Genomic DNA, 21037 nt, shown 5'->3' on the forward strand with positions numbered 1-21037 from the left:
AGGCTATATTTAGGGACGTGGGTGGCGCTGTGGTCTAAACCACTGAGCCTCTTGGGCTTGCCAGTCAGAAGGTCGGCAGTTCAAATCCCTTCACAGGGTGAACTCCTGTTGTTCAGTCCCAGCTCCTGCCAATGTAGAAGTTCGAAAGCACGTCAAAGTGCAAGTAGATAAGCAGGTAGGTAAACAGCGTTTCTGTGCGCTGCTCTGGTTCACCAGAAGCGGCTTAGTCCTGCTGGCCACATGACCCGGAAAAACTGTTGGCGGACAAACGTCGGCTCCTTTGGCCAGTAAAGCGAAGATAAGCGCCGCAACCCCAGAGTCGTCCACGACTGGACCTAATGGTCAGGGGTCTCTTTACCTTTTAAGGCTATATTTGGTTAAGCAAACTGGTCCTAGCTAAGCCATTAGGGAGGAAGACTCAACAGTAGCATCTCCCACTTTGTTCCTTCCTAGTCCAATCTCTCACCCTCCCTTCCCATGGATTTGTTGACAGAAAGGACAGTCTCTTTGCTCTAGCAGGTGGGTGGGCAGCAGGGGCTGCCAGGACCAGAAGATTGAGGGGAAACAATGGGAAAAGCTGTTAGCAGCAGCTTTTCCTTTCACAGCTGCATCTCTCCTAAATAAACAAGTGGTGAGAGCCAGAATTAAGTGCTAGGAACAAAAATAGTGTTGTGAATTTGCTGTCTGGCTACTGAGAATGGGTTTTGCCTGATTTGCAAAAGATGATTGGTGCAAATGACTCTTAATGTTCTTACATGGCTGTGGATGGTTCCCAAAAAGGAAGGTTCTTGGGAAATTATGTGTGTGAAAGAAACAGGAGTTTGGGGTTTGAAAGAGAGAGAAAGAGAGGTGGGAAATGGCCAACTGAAGCCCTTTAGAGCACAGGTTCTGCCTCTAGGAATATGATCCACAGCCTTGTAGGAGCAACTTCCTTACCTCTGTTGATGCTTTCATACCAGTAAGCGGTTATTCTGATTGGTTCAAAATTGGGAAAGGAGTACGACAAGGCTGTATATTGTCTCCCTGCTTATTTAACTTATATGCAGAATTCATGTGAAAGGAGGGGCTGGATGAATCCCTAGCCGGAATTAAGATTGCCGGAAGAAATATCAACAACCTCAGATATACAGATGACACAACCTTGATGGCAGAAAGTGAGGAGGAATTAAAGAACCTTTTAATGAGGGTGAAAGAAAAGAGCCCAAAATATGGTCTGAAGCTCAACATCAAAAAAACAAAGATCATGGCCACTGGTCCCATCACCTCCTGGCAAATAGAAGGGGAAGAAATAGAGGCAGTGAGAGATTTTACTTTCTTGGGCTCCATGATCACTGCAGATGGTGACAGCAGCCACAAAATTAAAAGACGCCTGCTTCTTGGGAGAAAAGCAATGACAAACCTAGACAGCATCTTAAAAAGCAGAGACATCACCTTGCCAACAAAGGTCCGTATAGTTAAAGCTATGGTTTCCCCAGTAGTGATGTATGGAAGTGAGAGCTGGACCATAAAGAAGGCTGATCGCTGAAGAATTGATGCTTCTGAATTCTGGTGCTGGAAGAGACTCTTGAGAGTCCCATGGACTGCAAGAAGATCAAACCGATCCATTCTGAAGGAAATCAGCCCTGAGTGCTCACTGGAAGGACAGATCCTGAAGCTGAGGCTCCAATATTTTGGCCACCTCATGGGAAGAGAAGACTCCCTGGAAAAGACCCTGATGTTGGGAAAGATGGAGGGCACAAGGAGAAGGGGACGACAGAGGACGAGATGGTTGGACAGTGTTCTAAAGCTACCAGCATGAGTTTGACCAAACTGTGGGAGGCAGTGGAAGACAGGAGTGCCTGGCGTGCTCTGGTCCATGGGGTCGCGAAGAGTCGGACACGACTAAACGGCTAAACAACAACAAAACAAAGCGGTTAGGAAGAAATGCACTGTGAATCTCAAGTGCTCATGGAAATAAGTCAGAGATCTTCTCTAGAACTTCTCTCTCTCTCTTTTTTTTTTTTAAAAAATGATATTTATTAAAATTTCAAAGAAAAGAAAGAGACTACCGTACATTAATAAGAAAATTAACAATAAAAAGGAAAAATTAACAATAAAAAGGAAAAATACAAAATACAAAAAAAAGAAAAAACAGTTAAAAACAATTCCATCTTTTCATCACTTCTCTTACATTTACTTATTTCCCGGACCTCCTCATACCACCCTCTTTTGTATTCCAATTCAGTTTGTTAGTCCAGCAATTCCTTTCCCTCCTTTTTAATCCTGATCTTTAATCTTGATATATTATAACATTAATTTTTTACGTATTAAAAACCAATTTTTCCATATTCTTTTATACCATTACAGCTAGAAACCACTTAACTTCAATCCGACATCATTCTAACATTCATTAATTTTACAATATTTCTGTAAGTAGTCTTTAAATTTCTTCCAATCTTCTTCCACCGACTCTTCTCCCTGGTCTCGGATTCTGCCAGTCATTTCCACCAATCTGTCAGCATCGCCCTAGAGCCAGTGCACCAACTGGACTCTTGCACCTCAACCCCGACTGGGCTAGGCGAGCTGGGTAGCACCGCCAGAGACCTCCTTTCTCACAGGAACAGGTCACAGTGCTGTGGACTCACAGCTTAGAGCTGAGAGCACCGGATTCACTGTCTCAATAATACAGTCGTTGCGCAGCAGAGTTTTGCAGAGTCTTGCAGAGTATAAACCACTCGGAGAGCAGCTCTGTAAAATATCTTCCTTTTATTCTATAACTACAACTATGATACAAAGCTATATACAGAGCTGAATATTCTAAGCATAAATCAATGCTACACTGAGAGTCTGCAGCTGCTCTTAGCAGCAATCTTATCTCTAGGATCTCCAACACTCTCACTCTCTCCGATACACTGACTGACTGTCTCTCTCTCACACACACACTGATATGTTGCTGGGCAGAATAAGTAGATAGGCAGGACACGCCTCCTGCTCTCTGGAGAGTCAGCAGAGACCATCAGGAGATGATCAGGAGATTCTTGTGTATGGGAGGGGTGAAATCTCCTCATCCTCCCCCATTTCATCCGACCATTTCAAGAATCTTTAACATAACTGCAATTTGCACATACACTCCAAAAGTTGTTCTCTGCTTACAACCTTGGTTAACATATCTGCAGGTATCTCTCTCCCGGCATATAAAACACTTTACAATACCATTGAATAAGCAGCTTCTGGAAAAATCTTCACACACATTTCTTCCTTTCAAATACAAATTGACATTTCTAATTAGGCAGATTTGAACAAACCATTTTTCAGAACTCAAATACACGCTTTCCTTCAAATATCAGGTAAGGAAATAAATAAAGCGTTTTGTGCTACTACTCTCAGCACACTTCATGCTAGGTTTGAAAACCCCACCAGAGTTGCTTGTGACCGCAGTTTTTGCAAACTCTTCAGAAAACCTTTTCGGTGGTACACCCTTGGTTGTTCTCTCGGATCTGCGCAAAACTCTCTGATCCTCTTGTTCTGGTGCTTCCTCCTCTTTGGGAGAATGGGGAGCTAAAGTATATGAAGCTGCTAAGTCTGAGTCAGCGTCAGACTCACCTGAGGCTTTTGGGCTCTGATAATCTGTGCCATCATCTGGAACTACATTGGCATCAGGATTATCACCACCAACAACACTTGCCTCCCTCTCAACTTTCTTTGCCCCTTTTGCACCACCATCACAAATGGGATGGCACTGAAAAACGCCAACTCTGTCCCATTGTGGATTGTCATCAATACTCCTGGTGAGCCTTATGGTTTTCGTGTCTGTGATCAGAACACGATAAGACCCTTTCTCATATCCTAGGAACACACCATGTTCTCCACGCTTGCTGAGTTTGTCACCCTGCGAGGTGTGCACCCAAACCTCCGAACCAAAAATTTTAAAATGCTTTACACATGGCTTTCTTCCGTGAAGCATCTCATATGGGGTGCAATTTACACTAGACTGGTATCTCCTGTTATACACATGACAGAAAAACGAAAGAGCTTCAGCCCAAAAAGGATTGGGCAGCCCTGAATCATGTAACAGCGTTCTGATTCCTTGCTGCAGAGTCTGGTTTACTCTCTCACATAAACCATTCTGCCAGGGTGATCTGGGCGTGGCCGTCCTATGCTCAATGCCCTGTTCAGAAAGAAAACTCTCAAACTCTTCTGAACAAAACTCTCCACCCCTGTCTGTGAAAAGACAACGTACATTCTCATTATGTACATTTCTGAGCCATTTACAAAACTGGCGAAACTTGGTAAAGGCTTCAGACTTTTTCTGCAGCATATAGACCCAAACATATTTCGAATAGGAGTCTATCAGAACCATGAAAAACCTTGAATTGCCTCTAGAGAGCGCTAGAGGCCCCACTAAGTCTGCATGAATGACTTCATATGGTTTCTTGGCCTCTCTCCCAGACTCTGTACCTTTGGGAGCTTGCCTTGCCTTACTCTCAGCACAAGAAACACATTTCATGTGGTAGGGACATTCTTTCAACTTCATACCCTGAACCATATCAGGCATTTTTGCCACAGCCTGGAAATTCAAATGACCATAAACGCGATGGTAATAATGAATACATTGGTCATGCAACTTCTCATTCTTATCTACAGTTAAATTGCAACACTTTTTCTCAGTAGCTTCTGCAGTGCCTGTACCTGAAACAAAAGGCAATTGGTACAATCCATTTACACATTTTGCATACAGAATGAGCTTGCCATCTCTAAGAATTTCACAGCGAGATTTAGCAAACACCACCTTAAACCCTTGACGATCAAGCTGGGAAACACTCAACAAATTGTCCTGAATATCAGGCGCATACAGGACATTCTTAATAGTTGCATTCAGGCTCTTTAAGAACACAGTTCCCTGAGCCATACTTGTGAGAACTGTCCCATCTGCTTGATGAATTGCTTTCTCTTGCTTCTCAAGCTGAACAAAGAGATTCTTATCTTTGGCCACGTGGTTTGAACAGCCAGAGTCGACCACGAAGAAACTCCGCCCACGTTGACTGGAACAGCGAGAGATCAAAGCCTTTGAAGTAGCAGGTGCTTGGGGATTTCTTCCTCCTCCCCCTCTGCCTCTGAAGTTTCCCTTCTTCTTTGAAGACTTCTTACACTGGAAACTCAAATGGCCTTGTGCTCCACACGAAAAGCACCGCTTCAATTTCAAAGCTTTAACAGCAGCAGTTTCACTTTCACTTTCCCCTGCTGAAGACTCAGGCACATTTTCAAGCATATTTTTAACAGCACCATTGTCCCGGCTTTCTCTAACAGCCTGTCTGCGATCCCACTCATTCAGGAGCACGCTAGACACATAATCTTCTGTTAGCCGGTCAGAAGGCATTGTGGAAATCTGGGCAGCCACTCCATCATAAGACTCATCTAGGCTATTGATCATCAGCATTGCAAACACAGCCTCTGAAATAGCCAAGTCTCGCTGAACAAGGTCCTGTCTGAGACGCTTTAATTGAGATAGATGGCTAGGCAAATCACCACCTTTCTCCAACTGCAGCCTGCACAGCTTCTTAAAGAAAATCACACTGGAACCAGCATTCTGCCTCAGATGCATATCTCTCAACTTATGCCAAACAGCTTGTGCAGTCTCTTGACCCTCTAAGTTCACCAGCAAGTGGTCTGAAACACTCAAAATAATTGTCCCTCGGGCTTTCATATCTGCAGCATGCCACTCAGCCCAATCATCATCATCCTTATCTGGAGGGTCATCTTCTATCGTGTGAAATAGCTTTTCCCTCTGTAAAAGCGCTTTCATCTTTACTTGCCAAACTGCATAGGTTTCAGGCGTGAGGAGAGGAAAGGACAGAGCCATCTGGCCAGAATGTGCACAGGCCATGTCTGCTATTACTTAGAGCAAGACACTTCCCTCGTGCAACACAGATAAAGCCTTGACTCCCTCAGCCACTCTCTCTCCCACTCAGAGCGCAATTAACAGGCAAACAGGGATGCTATCTTCTTCCTTTGGCAGTCAGCAACATACCTCCATAAATCAAGCAGCAGCAAGAGCAACAGCGGCAGCTTGAACACTCTGCTCCAAAACAGCTCTGCTTCTGGGCACCGCAAATCAGTCCAGCATGCAGCGTCCGTTCCACCGTCCGGCAATCAGCAACAGAAACCTCTGGCGACTGGGACGCCTGGGACGCCTGGGATGACTGGAACAACGCCAGGTCAGACGACTGGAACAACGACTGGGCCCATAACCGATATCAGCATCGCCCTAGAGCCAGTGCACCAACTGGACTCTTGCACCTCAACCCCGACTGGGCTAGGCGAGCTGGGTAGCACCGCCAGAGACCTCCTTTCTCACAGGAACAGGTCACAGTGCTGTGGACTCACAGCTTAGAGCTGAGAGCACCGGATTCACTGTCTCAATAATACAGTCGTTGCGCAGCAGAGTTTTGCAGAGTCTTGCAGAGTATAAACCACTCGGAGAGCAGCTCTGTAAAATATCTTCCTTTTATTCTATAACTACAACTATGATACAAAGCTATATACAGAGCTGAATATTCTAAGCATAAATCAATGCTACACTGAGAGTCTGCAGCTGCTCTTAGCAGCAATCTTATCTCTAGGATCTCCAACACTCTCACTCTCTCCGATACACTGACTGACTGTCTCTCTCTCACACACACACTGATATGTTGCTGGGCAGAATAAGTAGATAGGCAGGACACGCCTCCTGCTCTCTGGAGAGTCAGCAGAGACCATCAGGAGATGATCAGGAGATTCTTGTGTATGGGAGGGGTGAAATCTCCTCACAATCTTCTCTAGAACTTCTCACCACCTGGGAGGGGATGCTGCTCACAATAGCATATAGCAGATTACAGGTGTCAAGGGCTGATTTAGCCTAATCTGTAAGCCAGCCTGTGTCAACAGTAAACTTTTAGGCACCACGCCATGGCTCTTAGATCTCCCCATTTCACCCCCTCCCCAAATATTTCCTAAACACAGTCTTCCTCTTATCTCCCTCAACGGTCCTGTCTTTTACTTTGAAATAAAAAAAATAAGGTCTTATAAATATATAATAAATGTTCATAAATGTACCAACCAAGCTCGTACATAGATATGCGGACCACATGTCTGGAGCAGCACAGGGAAGACCTTCCTGAAACCATTTTGACTCCCCAATTCACCAAATGTTTTCTCTGCAAGGAGGGAGGGGGTAAGCGAACCTTCCCATTGTCTCAGGAAGTGGGAAATCACCATCTCAAAGGAATGGCCAGACTACCAGGAAAGGCAATCGGATAAAGCTTTATCAGATAACCTGACAGACAGGAAAAACAACAACATTCAAATTTCTGTTGTAGACCACCTTTTCTGTGATGTAGGTATGATGTTTGTGCGGGGTGGTCTTGGGTTACACCCCTTCTGTGATGTATGTATGATGTATGGAGGGGTGGTCTTGAGCTCCAGGGAAGGCAATTTAAAATGTCTATATAAGGGCGGGCACGCCTTTGTTCTGGGTCCGCCTCCTTTCCTGCGTGTGAAGAGGGCACCCTGTTGCAACAGATCAATAAAGATCAGGCTTCTAGCTGCTTTGCTTCTCAATATTCTCTGGTTGGCCTCTGTTATTTTCTCCGACCAATGGAGAACCTGCAAAGGACTCTATAAAGGGCTCTTGCGTCCCCCATAATGGAATAAGAGCAGGTTTTGTTTATTACAACTTCTTATAATAAATCATGCATTATTATAGAGCAGCGGCAGACAGGGACCGCCCCCGACACCCAGCTGCCCCCGTGACCCCTCCTGGCACCCAGTGTGCTACTGAATTGGAGTACAAATCAGGTGGATGGCTATGATTGTTTTAAAACATTTAAAACCAAGTGTTGTTGTTGAAGTCCCTGCACTGTATCCGTCTAGTAAACATCCATGGAGCCAGCTCTCAAGTCAGAGCTCTTATCTAGGGTCAAAGAGGCATCATAGTCTCAGAAGACAACTGTCTTGATTCATGTCAAGGCTGGTGCTTGTGACCGATTCCTTTCTCGTGTTTCCTGTCCTTTAAAAAGGACCTGTTTCACGATACAAAAAGAAATCAGACCACAATCCCTTAATTGTACGGCTGAAAGCATGGACTGCTTGGGTGTGATTAATTCATTAGACTACCGATGACAGAGGGACAATGCCATCCTAATTACAGTGTGACATGCCTGAAGCAGACAGAATCATACCAGAGCCCTGGGGGGATGTTTCGCGGGGATCATTTTGTGAAGGAGCTCAGCTTTGTTATTGTGCTAAAGAATAACAAATTGATTTATACCTGACTCTCCCCCCCACCTTTATTTTTCTGTGTTTTAAAAACTTCCTCACCTATTTTGGGGGGAAAGAAGCAAACAATCAAATAACATATTCACAGAATCATAGAATTTCAGAGCTGGAAGGGACCCCTGTATCATCTATTCCAACCCCCTGCAATGTAGGAATCTCAGCTGAAGCATCCATGACAGACGGCTGTCCAACCTCTGCTTAAAAACATCAGCCCAGTTCTATTTGGAAGATGCACCCCTGACTGTGGGGGCTGTAGGATTAGGCGGAAACCCTGTTACAAGAACGAAACCCCTGCAACACACTGCTGCCATGACAGCTAGGGCAATGGACCAGTGGTGCTTAGCTAGCATTTCGTGTAAAACGAATGCCCTTGGCATGGACAGACCACTTCCTGGTGATGTTTGGACGGGCAATGGCAGTTAAGATGGCCCAGATTTATGAACTATTTGGGAGATTTTCCTCTCTCTTTTTTAAAATATTTTTATTGATTTTTACAAATAATTTCCAAAAATCATTTAACATACTTTCTTATCTTATACAATGTTTTGGACTTCCATCAACTGCAGCTGAAGATTTTTCAGTTTTGATCACTTAATCTGCATTTCATTATTTTCAGTATTACATTTAATACCCCTTCACTAATAATTCTTATCATAGTCTTCTCTGCAGTATTTCGCATAATCCTCCATACAAAACTTCTTGCAATCCTACTAGCATAATCTGTTGATTACAATTACTTTTCAAATAATTCATATATTTACTCCGATCCTCTGAGAATCTTTGATCCCGCAAGTTTCGCGATTTAGGAGATTTTCCAGCTGACTTGGCTGGTGTTCCTGTTAAGGTCCTGGTCTTCCAGTGAGTAACTCAGTGAGTAATTCAGTTGCTGCTGTGTCCCATGCATCCAAGGAATCCAAGCTCATTTCAAGGTCTGTGGGTGTTTTAACAAAAGCACATTGGCCTGTGTCAAACTGGCAAGAGCTGGGTTGCAGGTGAAGTGGAAAAGCACCGAGGAAAACATTGCTGCGATTACTCAAGAGGAAGACCAAGCTCTTCTCCCCCTGTGTCAGCCAGACTGTGGGCCGGCTTGCTTTAAGCCATTAAAACTATAGCTTGATTTCAAATCAATCAATCAATCAATCAATCTTTATTACGGTCCAGAGACCCAACAAATTGTTACAAAGCAATGCACGATTCAGACAGCCTACCTCCAGGTTAAACAAGCATTTTGTTCAGACTTAAAGATAGGGATCATTAGTTCTTGCAACCACCGATAAAAACTTCGCCACTGCTAATGTTCTAGCGTTTGTCTGGTCTTCCAATAGGAACCTGTCATAGTGAGCCTCTGATTTTCCTGGGAAAGGTACCAGCAAGGGTAGTATTAGTTCAGCCCTGGCTTGCTCATATTTCGCATAATGCAGCAAAATACGTTTCATAGAATCAATGTCTTGGGCACACAAGCAAAGTCTGTCCTGGTAGGGAACTCCTCTCCTTCCATCCAACACTGCAGAAGGAAAGACGTTTAGTCTGGCTTTGGTGAATAACCTTCGATAATTTAATTTCAAATCTGCATTACACAATTGTAAGAGAACCGAGAACCTGGCTCTCCATAGTGCCGTCCCTTGTGAAGTCATTTCTACCTGTGGATAAAAGGGAGATGGCAAACTATCCAATGGTTGTTTGACAGTGCTGAAGCACCAAGAGGAAAGTTTCTAAAATGCCTAGTTGCATGGCCAGAAGTGACAATTCTGAAAGCTTAACAAGTCAGTTTCATTTTCATTTATCTGGCCTCTTTGCTTTGTAGGGAAAGTGGTGACTTCTGGGAGCCCAGTTAACCTTCTTTTTTTAATTTTTTGCCACAATGCCGCACTCTGCAAGGTGTATGTTTCTGAATGGGAATGGGTGAATGAACGAATCTTTATTTGCTTCAGCCATCGACCATACCAAGAAAACAACAATACGATATACAGTGGTACCTTGGGTTACAGAGGCTTCAGGTTACAGACTCCGCTAACCCAGAAATAGTACCTCAGGTTAAGAACTTTGCTTCAGGATGAGAACAGAAATTGTACTGCGGCGGAGCGGCGGCAGCAGGAGGCCCTATTAGCTAAAGTGGTGCTTCAGGTTAAGAACAGTTTCAGGTTAAGAACGGACCTCCGGAACAAATTAAGTACGTAACCAGAGGTACCACTGTACAAAGAATAGAAATAAAAAGCCAATTATATAAAATACATTTTAGGGTTTTGAATCAATAGTCAAATAGTGGATCATATTCTAATTGCCCCAGCTAAAAACCTTGCAACCTTTGCTGTCACCTGCTTGTCTTGATCTGCCAAGAGAAAGCTGAATGGGAACTTATAGGACACGTTTCACAAACACAAAATATGGCCCTGTCTTCCCGCGACTGTCTTCAACATTTGCATCTGTGCTAACTTGAAAGGGCAACATATGCCAAATGATGTGGACTTAGCCACAAGGTGCCTGGCTTTTCAGGATCTGCCTTTTCTCTCCTTTGAGGGACTTTTGCCTGCCCGCTAGATCTTATCTGAGATCCCACCATTAGGTTTGCGCATATCTATTGCTCAACAATATGCTCAATTTGTGCATGAATGCACAAGAATGCCATTCCAGAAATAATTTACTAGACAGAATGTAACTCCTTCCTTACTATATTTAGCCAAACCTTGTCAAGACGCTGTCCCCCCAGGATCCGGCCTCTCTTAATGGTTTTAATGAGTTGTTATTACAGCCATGACTCAGAGCTGCATCTCTGCATAGCTGTTGGAACACATATAATAATTCCTGAGCTATAAAAGGTTAATAGGGATGGAGTCCGTCCTCCCCAGGTCTCACTGCCTATGTTATTTCCAAAGCTATAATTTGATAGCTATATTCATGGGAATATTTCTATTCTGCTTCACAGAATCTGGTGGGTCGCAATGGGAAAGAGACTTGATTAGGGTCTGCAGTGTTTAGGAGCCCATTTTGCAGAGTCCAGATTTTCACTTTAAGATTAGAAGGGGTGGGGCTAAAATTGAGTGCTCCCCCCTCAATACTTTGGTTGGAATGAATTAGTCAAACTGACCAGGTTTGTAAAGCAGGTTTTTTAAGGCTTGTTTAGTTTATGCAATTTATTTTGAGAACAATTTGGGTCCTCTGAGATATTTTTGTCTAGTCCGGAGGCAGGGAAATAATCACACCTTGCCAGGGAATCAACAAGAGCATGTTAAGGTCAGGGACTGGGCCCTTAACAGAATGAATAAACTTATACTATGCTGCAGAACTGACACCCCCCATCACCTTTAAAATGCTGTTTTGCCGTGTTCCATTAACACAACAAAACGCATGGGCACATGTGAGCCTAAACTGCGTGTGCATGGCAATTCCGTAGCATGAAAATAATCACTTCCTAAGTGCAGTACCGGGACGTGGGTGGTGCTGTGTCTAAACCACAGAGCCTAGGGCTTGCCGATCAGAAGGTCGGCGGTTCGAATCCCCGCGACGGGGTGAGTTCCTGTTGCTCTGTCCCTGCTCCTGCCAACCTAGCAGTTCGAAAGCACATCAAAGTGCAAGTAGATAAATAGGTACCGCTCCGGCGGGAAGGTAAACGGCATTTCCGTGCGCTGCTCTGGTTTGCCAGAAGCGGCTTAGTCATGCTGGCCACATGACCCGGAAGCTGTACGCCGGCTCCCTCGGCCAATAAAGCGAGATGAGCGCCGCAACCCCAGAGTCATTAGCGAGTGGACCTGATGGTCACGGGTTCCTTTACCTTTAAGTGCAGTACCAAAGGGGGGCAGATTTCTCAGCCCTCCTTCAGTTATTATTATTATTTCTTATATACCCTCCCATGACACTAATGGAAGAAGAAATCCCTACACTGTTTCCAGAGTTGAAAGACTTTTTTTTTTGCCCTTTCTGGTTGCATGTCGGGGGGGGGGAGGAGTTTTGGATGCTACAGACCAGGGGTCAGCAACCTAAGGCCCATGGGCCACAAGCAGCCCACGGGGGTTGTTTAACTGGTCCACGAGCCGCCCCCGAACCGAGCCGTCCACTTGGCGAGTCCCCACGCGCTGCGATAAACCGGCACAGCACGGCACGGGGACTCGCTTCCGTGGTGCTGAAATCGTGTTTGCGCATGCGCAGACACCGGAAATTGTGTCTGCGCAGACACAGATGCCAGAAATCGCGGGTGCGCACGCGATCTGGCCCACGGAGGGATCTCCGCTGGAGTGAACTGGCCCAGGTGAGGTAAGCCTTGCTGATCCCTGCTATAGACGCAAGACCTCCCCGATCCACTCCAACACCTGCCCAGAAGACCCTATCTCTGGGCCTTCCACCCTCAGAGCACAGCCTGTGGGACAGCAACAGTGGCAGTGGTTTGTACTGCTGTACCTGATAGACTTCTGCCTGCAGAGACGGAGGTCCGACTGTCTGACTCCTATGCAGCCATATGGTAGTTTAAAGATAGGAAAAGGTACTGTGTCAGGATTAATCTCCCCTTATATTTGATATTTGTGTCTTTTTTAAAAAAAAACCCACAACTGTACCAATTTACCGTATTTTTCGCTCTATAAGATGCACTTTTCCCCTCCTAAAAGGTAAGGGGAAATGTGTGTGCATCTTATGGAGTGAATGCAGGCTGCGCAGCTATCCCAGAAGCCAGAACAGCAAGAGGGATCGCTGCGGGATCGCTGCATTCCTCCCGCTTCCCTGAAGAGGCTTTGCGTTGCTTTCACTGAAGCCAGAAAAGCAAGTGGGATTGCTGCGCAGTAATCCTTCTTGCTGTTCTGGCTTCTGGGATTCAGAATTTTTTTTTTTCTTGTTTTCCTCCTCCAAAAACTAGGTGTGTCTTATGGTCGGGTGCGCTTTATAAAGCGAAAAATATGGTATTTTATTATTGTATTTTTTGCTCTATAAGACTCACTTTTTCCCTCCTAAAAAGTAAGGGGAAATGTGTGTGCGTCTTATGGAGTGAATGCAAGCTGCGCAGCTATCCCAGAAGCCAGAACAGCAAGAGAGATCACTGCGCAGCGAAAGCAGCGATCCCTCTTGTTGTTCTGGCTTCTGAGATTCAGAATATTTTTTTTCTTGTTTTCCTCCTCCAAAAACTAGGTGCGTCTTATGGTCTGGTGCGTCTTATAGAGCGAAAAATACGGTACATCAATTTTTGCTTTCCACAAATGAGCTGCACACATGATTTTCCTTTTTTTAAAAAAACAACAGCATCCCAAACCCCCTTTAAATTCTGAAAATAAAGGGTGTTCTTCAAGGGGGACAGAAGTCCCCAAAAGATGATTGAGTGGTTTATGTATGTTAAGACAGCAGCAAAGATTTCATATGCTCAAAACAGAAGGAAGAAGAAACTCCTAAGTGATGAACTATGCAGAATTGGGCAAAGTTAACAGCTAAAATAAGAGAATCCAAGGATGAGAGCTTCATGGAAGAAGCCGTTTTTGGACTATCTAAAGAAGTATTATCGTATGATGAATTCACAAGCAGAATTTGAAGCAGGAGAAACAGGGAGAAAATAGATTTACCGTAATATTATCATATAAGAGAAAAAAGACAGGGTGCAACAAAAGAGAGGGGGATAAAACCACCATGGAAAGGAAGATAGGGAATTGATTAAAAAACCAAAAATATTTAAGTGTATATTTGGAATTTTTTTCTCTTTTATTGAAATTTAATATTAATTTTTAAAAAAAATTACTTCCTCTTCCCCCTTCAAGATGGACAGTTCTATTTCACCTCCAACTCAACAGTTTCCAACGACACCAGCAGTCTTCATGCAATATATGCATTCCTTGTGAGTAGGACCTTGCCATGCTTACTCTGGAGCAGGGCTCCCACTGCTGTCTACCCTTGCAACAAAAATCACATTTTGCATGTATCATCTGCAAAGAAACCCCAAGGCCCATGACTAAAGTCCCTGTTAGGACACCCAAAACAACACCAGAACACCTGTTTCTTAGTCTCAGTGATAATAAAGCTCCTCAAGTTTGACAGCTCTTAATTCTGCCTTCCCTGCATATGTATTAATTTTTGGAACAAATTACAAGAGACCTATTTTGTTTGTTTGCTCTATTCTCCATTGTATTTACTGTAGATTATACAAAACACAATACAATGGTACCTTGGTTCTCAAACTTAATCTGTTGTGGAAGTCTGTTCCAAAACCAAGGCGTTCCGAAACCAAGGCACGCTTTCCCATAGAAAGTAATGCAAAATGGATTAATCCGTTCCAGACTTTTAAAAACAACCCCTAAAACAGCAGTTTATTTTTTTTTTAAATAATTTTTATTAAAGTTTTGAACAACAAAGAAAGAAAAGAAAAACATACACAATACATGTAACAAAAACACACAAAAAAACAAGATTCAACAATAAAAAAACAGAAAACATAACAATTAAAAACAATATCTCTTTTCCATTTCCGTTTTTTAGTTACTTATTTTCTGGACTTCCTCATACCTCCCTCTTTTGTATTCCAATCCAAATTGTTTGTCCAGCAATTTCTTTTCCACTTTTTTAATCCCAATCTTTAGCTTTAATAAGATATTGAAATATATAAATTCAACTTCTTTAAACCTGATCTTTGGTCTTAGTATCATATAACATTAAAATTTTCCCTCTTAATGTCAAATTTCCATTTCTTTAAACATCTTTAATCCTAATCTTTAATCTTAGTCTATCATTAACTTTAACCTGTACAGCTGGAAACCGCTTATTTTCAGTCCAACATCACTCTAACATTCCTTAATTTTACAGTGTTTCTGAAGGTAGTCTTTGAATTTCTTCCAATCTTCCTCCATCGACTCTTCTCCCTGGTCACGGATTCTACCAGTCATTTCCGCCAATTCCATATAGTCCATAAGTTTCATCTGCCATTCCTCCAGCGTGGGAAGTTCTTGTGTCTCTAAAACAGCAGTTTAACATGAATTTTACTATCTAACAAGACCACTGATGCATAAAATAAAAGCAACAATCAATGTACTGTACTAAAAAATAAATAAGACAGTATTGTAGATGATAAAAAATAAAATTAATTTTTTTTCTTACCTGCACTGATGATGGTCATTGTTTGGATGGGGGTCTTTTTTATCCATTTCTGCAGTCGCACAATCAATCAATCATAAAATGAAAAACAAGCCACAGACACAAAAATGAAAAAGCCACACAAACACACAAAAATAGCAAAAACAAAAGGACCAAGTATCACCTGAGAACACTGCAATCAGAAATGGAAGGCTTTAATTAGGATGGGGGTGGGACTTAAATTTGCTGCTTAAGGGTAAAACGGGAGCAAATAAGCCTTAATTACTATGCAGGGGACTCAAATTTGTTGCTCAACAGTGAAAACTGAAGTTCGGCTTCCAAGGCAAAGTTCAAAAACCGGAACACCTACTTGCAGGTTTGCAGTGTTCGGGTTCCGAGTTGTTCGGGAACTAAGCTGTTCAAAAACCGAGGAAAATACATTTTTAAATACATTTTTTTAAAAAACCTAAAACTTGACTTCTTTTTCCTGAGCAAAGATTACTGCATAAGCTGGCATTTTTGAAGAATGTAAAAGCATGTAGGTGGCATCGCTCCAGGCTGCTGAAAGACCTGCAACCTTTGAAGAAAGCAACATCAGCTTATTCCGATTGTACCGACTGTTCTCCTTGCCAATTCCACTCATTCTTCTTGTACTGTCTCTGCTGGGAAAGATGCCACCTTATTTTCAAATAGAGATTGTGTGTGTTAAACCAATGAACACAGTGCATTCGCAGGGAACGTTTCCAGGCTGTCTCAGTACCTGAATGAGACTGTTCCGCCATTATCAAAGCTGACCTGCAACGGAAAATGAAATTGGCTTTCTGCCTTCATGGCTATGTTTTCGGCATTCAAAGGAGTTCGACAAGGTTACGTTTGTTTTGATGTGCTCTTCTAACCTCAGGACTACTGGGAATTGTAAATTTAATAAGAGAGCCTTTCCCCTTAAAGCAGTGTTTATCATCTTGAACTAAGATTTATTTGGACATTTAAATTAGTTGTCAAGAAAGCTTAACCAAACCCAATGTTATCAGAGATTATTAATAAAATTTCAGATTTTCACATCACTGCTACTTCTGCTATGTGTCTCGTGCAAAAGACCAACCAAAACTGATACAACCAAAGACATAATTTGGTTAAGTGTCACAAGACATACATCACTTTCTCTCTTCTCGGTTCTCTAGCAGTTTCTAGCACTCTTAGGCCTCAACTATTCCTTTTACCTCTTATTTCCAGTACATGCAGCTACGAATAGATATATAGAGAAGAAATGTACCAGGAAGTCTCTATAGCTTCTGAAAGAGACTGGATTTTATGGGATCAACTCTTTCATGAGAACATCTGCCAGTTTTCCTTCATCAGTGTAGGGTGGCCGAGGGCGCATGTGCACTGTCATTATGGGCACTGCTCGAATGCTGTCCGTATCGGCGTTGTGCATGCGCCGCTCGGTGGTTTGCCCCGCCCCTGTGGGCAGTTTGCCCCGCCCCTCGACACCCCGCCCCGGATGCCAGAGAGCCTTCCTTCACCACTGTCTACAGTGGCAAGCACTGAGATTTGCAGCTGCCACTCTAAGGAGTGTATTTGTGCAATACTTTGCCGAAGTACAAGAAACAGACAATCCACATTATACAGTGGACGCTCAGGTTGCGGATGTGATCTGTGCAGGATGCATGTTTGCAACCCGCAGCGTGTCTGTGCACACGCGGGTTGCAATTCGGCGCTTCTGTGCATGTGTGACTGCCGAAACCCGGAAGTAACCCGTTCTGGTACTTCCGGGTTTTGGCGGTCTGCAACCCAAAAAAGTGCAACCTGAAGCATCTGTAACCCGAGCTATGACTGTACTATGCAAGATTATTATTTTTCTGTCAAGGGCCACCATTCCTGGGGGGCAATGTGCTGGGGGGCATAGGGGGTTGGAGCCAATAGGGGGCAGGGCCAGAACCACAAGTGGGTGGGGCTTTTTCTCTCTGCCACGCCCTTTCCCCCATTCTTGCCACCTATTGTGGCCCCTGGGACTCTCCCCAGGCTGGTGAATGTGGGGTCTCTGGGGTGTGAGAAAGGGATGCAGGAAGGTGTGTAGAAACTATCCTATTGTAGAAAGGTAAAATTTACATTTGTTGCTCTGCCCACTTCTTGGACCCTGTGCCCTGTGGACCCAGAAAAGTTGTCTAGATGTGAATTCAGCCCCCAAATTGAAAAAGGTCTCCCATACCTGTTGCTGCTATATAAGTTAATACTGTTCCAAGTATTCCCATTTGATATTATTTCTTCCTCTGAGTTCTCTGTGTAAAATCATACTTGTTTATAATAATTTTTATTAGTTTTCAATTACAACAACCCAATAATAGCCTCATTATAACAATGCCAAATTATGATCCAATTAATACCAATCATTCAGATGACAAATTATACAATTTAGGTGGCCCACCCCCCACCCCGCATGCTAGAATTGATGGTTTGATGATTTACTTTATTTCTGCGTTCCAGAATCTTATAAATTCCAATTTATAAATTTTGGCCCCAGTCAAAATAACATTATTTTGGCTCTAGTCAAAATAACAATCCCTTATATCGCAACTGCAGTTTTAGCAACTTCCATTTGTAATGACACATTAAATGCTTTATACACCTACAGGTGAAGCATTCAAACTTCTCCTTGTTCTTCCTGAGCGTGGCGATTATTCTGTCCGTAATGCTTCTTCCTTTCCTTGTAATATATTATGTCTATCTTTTGTCAGTTGTTGCTGTTCTCCATCATGCCTTGGGCAGAGCTAGTGTCCCATTGTAGTTTCAGAAATTCTCCATTGCTCCATCCCTGATTCATTGTTTTGCAACTTTAGCAGCAGCGGCAAAAATCACACTGTCCCAATAAATATCCTGCTTTCGCCATTTCCCTCTCAGCCTGGGAAGGAGATTAAGCTGTCGAACTTCAAATAACTCTGTAATGAACCTTATCAACTCCTTGGCAAGCTCGTAGGTTTCTCTCATCCCTCCGTTCAGCCAAAGATAAGCCGATTACTTTGCATCATGCCCTCTGTATTCATTTTTTTGTTCTGTTTACATCCAGGTCTTCCTCCAAGGAGCTTGGAACAGGGTTTTATCTTCATAGCATCCCGGCGGGACAGAAAAAGTTTGCCAAGGCCACAGAAGTTGGAAGTTGCTCCTGGCTTTCAGTCTAAAACTCTAGCAGCTATGGCACCATGGTGTCTTTTAGCATAGCTAGCGGTTCGAAAATGGGCTTTTTAACCGCATCATTCCATGCTGACTATTTAGCATGTGGTGCACATCCACAGAACGCCGGATGACACGAATGAATCAATGGCCTATAGACTTGTAGGCAATGTACTTCATGCAATATTGGTTGCCTAAGCTGACAAGAATTGTTGTTAAGACTTGTTCAGGCCTCCCTGCAATTTGCATGTCTCGTTTCCTGTATTAAGCAGAAGCTGAATAGCAAATGTGCCTTTCTTTTTTTCTTTGGGGGGGGGGGCAGATCGGGCTCCTTCTCATCTCAGCAGCGTACTCCAGTGTTCAGGAAGCTGGTGTGTGTTTTGAGGCCGAAGTGTCCTTAAAAGCTCTTTGGAGGCCGAAGATGTTCTCCTCGGTTTGTTCATTTAAGAACCCTACTATGAAGAACCCAAGTCAATGCTGGGAATCTAAAACAAACAGAATTTTATTTTTATTCCTACAATCACTTAAAGCCTGCTCACCTCTGTGTTACCAATACTTGAAACTGAAAAAGAAGCAGGGCAACGTCGCTGTCAAATATTTGGCTGCGGTTCCCGTTGAATGTTAAGTATATGCAAGAACTAATGAAGACTTCAGAATGTTCTTTTTCCATGAGAGGGTCTTATAGACAGAATGTTCTTCTTTGACAGCACGTTTCATTGCATTTAAAGCTCTGCCTTCAGCTCTTGCTTACTGCGATGGGTCTTGTGCAAGAGGGGCTCCACGTATGAAAAAAATAAATTTTACTTGGATGCAGGTTCAAATTACCGTATTCTTTGCTCTATAAGACTCACTTTTTCCCTCCTAAAAAGTAAGGGGAAATGTGTGTGCGTCTTATGGAGCAAATGCAGGCTGCGCAGCTATCCCAGAAGCCAGAACAGCAAGAGGGATTGCTGCTTTCACTGCGCAGCGATCCCTCTTGCTGTTCTGGCTTCTGAGATTCAGAATATTTTTTTTCTTGTTTTCCTCCTCCATAAACTAGGTGCGTCTTGTGGTCTGGTGCGTCTTATAGAGCGAAAAATACAGTATATAATATTATTCATGACCAGTGCCAGATTTACGTATAAGCTAAATAAGGTATAGCTTAGGGCCCCACTCTCTTGGGGCCCCCCAAAAAAATTAAAGGAAAAAACCTGGATGTACATTTCCAAAATATAAGATTAAAAAAACAAAATAAAACCTACATACAGCAACCGTGATTTGTGTTGTATAGGCTCCTATGATGTAAGTCATGGGCCGCTCTTTTCTAACAGCGACAATTAGTTGTTGACAAATGACAGCTGGGCATATCAAGGGCCCCATTACCTTCAGTAGCTTAGGGCCTCATCAAACCTATATCCAGCCCTGTGCATAAGGTATCTGAAATGTGGAACAAACTTCTCAGCGACACTAAAATTGCTGATCTCAAAACGGGTGCCCAGGGATCTTTTCGTTGTTTGCAAAACACCTTTTCTCACTGCACCCACCCAACCCTTCGCTTCCTTCTCAAGGAGAGCTGGGGAACCTGTGGCCCTCCAGATGTTACTGAACTACATCCTTGACTATTGGTCCATGCTGCCTTGGGCTTATGAAAGTTGTAGTTCAGCAACATCTGGAGGGCTACAGGTTCCCCATTCCTGTTCTAGAAGTAATAAGCAGCAGCAGCAGGATTCCTCAGCAATGAACTCCACCAGCCTCCTTTCCTCCCTTTGACTGTCATTTGCTGAATCGGGCTGCAGAAGAAGGGGAGCTGGGAAAATGGGCCATTCCATTTGGCTCCTTCTCTGCCTGAATTAGGGACGCGGGTGGTGCTGTGGGTTAAACCACAGAGCCTAGGACTTGCTGATCAGAAGGTCGGCGGTTCGAATCCCCGTGATGGGGTGAGCTCCCGTTGCTTGGTCCCTGCTCCTGCCAACCTAGCAGTTCGAAAGCACGTCAAAGTGCAAGTAGATAAATAGGTACCGCTCCAGCGGGAAGGTAATCGGTGTTTCTGTGCGCTGCTCTGGTTCACCAGAAGCGGCTTAGTCATACTGGCCACATGACCCGGAAGCTGTATGCCGGCTCCCTCGGCCAGTAAAGCGAGATGAGCGCTGCAACCCCAGAGTCAGCCACGACTGGACCTAAGGGTCAGGGGTCCCTTTACCTTTACTGCCTGAATTGCTTCCATTTTAGCCAGTATTTCTAAGAACTATAACGCGGTTTTCAGAACTTGTGCCTTTTCTTTTTTTCCCTTTTCACTCTGTGCCCTCTTTTTCTTTTTGTGTTGTTTCTTTTATACTGCAAGCCTTCGGATTATAAGCTACTTCAGGGTTTTCTTAAAATCCAGTGGTACAGAAATTTTGTTAAAGAAAGCAAGCCTTCAGAAAGGAACTGTGGTGCTTTCAATGGAGCTTACACAAGCTGCTCTGGGAGCCTTCTTGGCTGGAAAGGGGATAAAAATGCTTAAATGACTAACACCGTTGTTGCATCTTGGAGCTTCTTAGCACTCTGCCCTCGAGGAAGTCAT

At 43.6% G+C, this 21037-nt stretch overlaps 1 long non-coding RNA gene across 1 annotated transcript in view; it reads left to right on the top strand.

Moving 5' to 3' along the window:
- Positions 1 to 1101: 1101 nt before the first annotated feature.
- The window catches only part of LOC308466806, a 219982-nt gene continuing 200046 nt past the window's right edge, over positions 1102 to 21037 (top strand). Inside the window, exon 1 of the long non-coding RNA XR_013980962.1 lies at positions 1102 to 1834. This is a non-coding gene — a long non-coding RNA (uncharacterized lncRNA). The remainder of the gene's footprint in view (positions 1835 to 21037) is intronic.

This window comes from Podarcis pityusensis (assembly GCF_964106645.2).
Source record: "Podarcis pityusensis genome assembly, chromosome: 17".
In the NCBI taxonomy this organism is placed as follows: Eukaryota; Metazoa; Chordata; class Lepidosauria; order Squamata; family Lacertidae; genus Podarcis; species Podarcis pityusensis.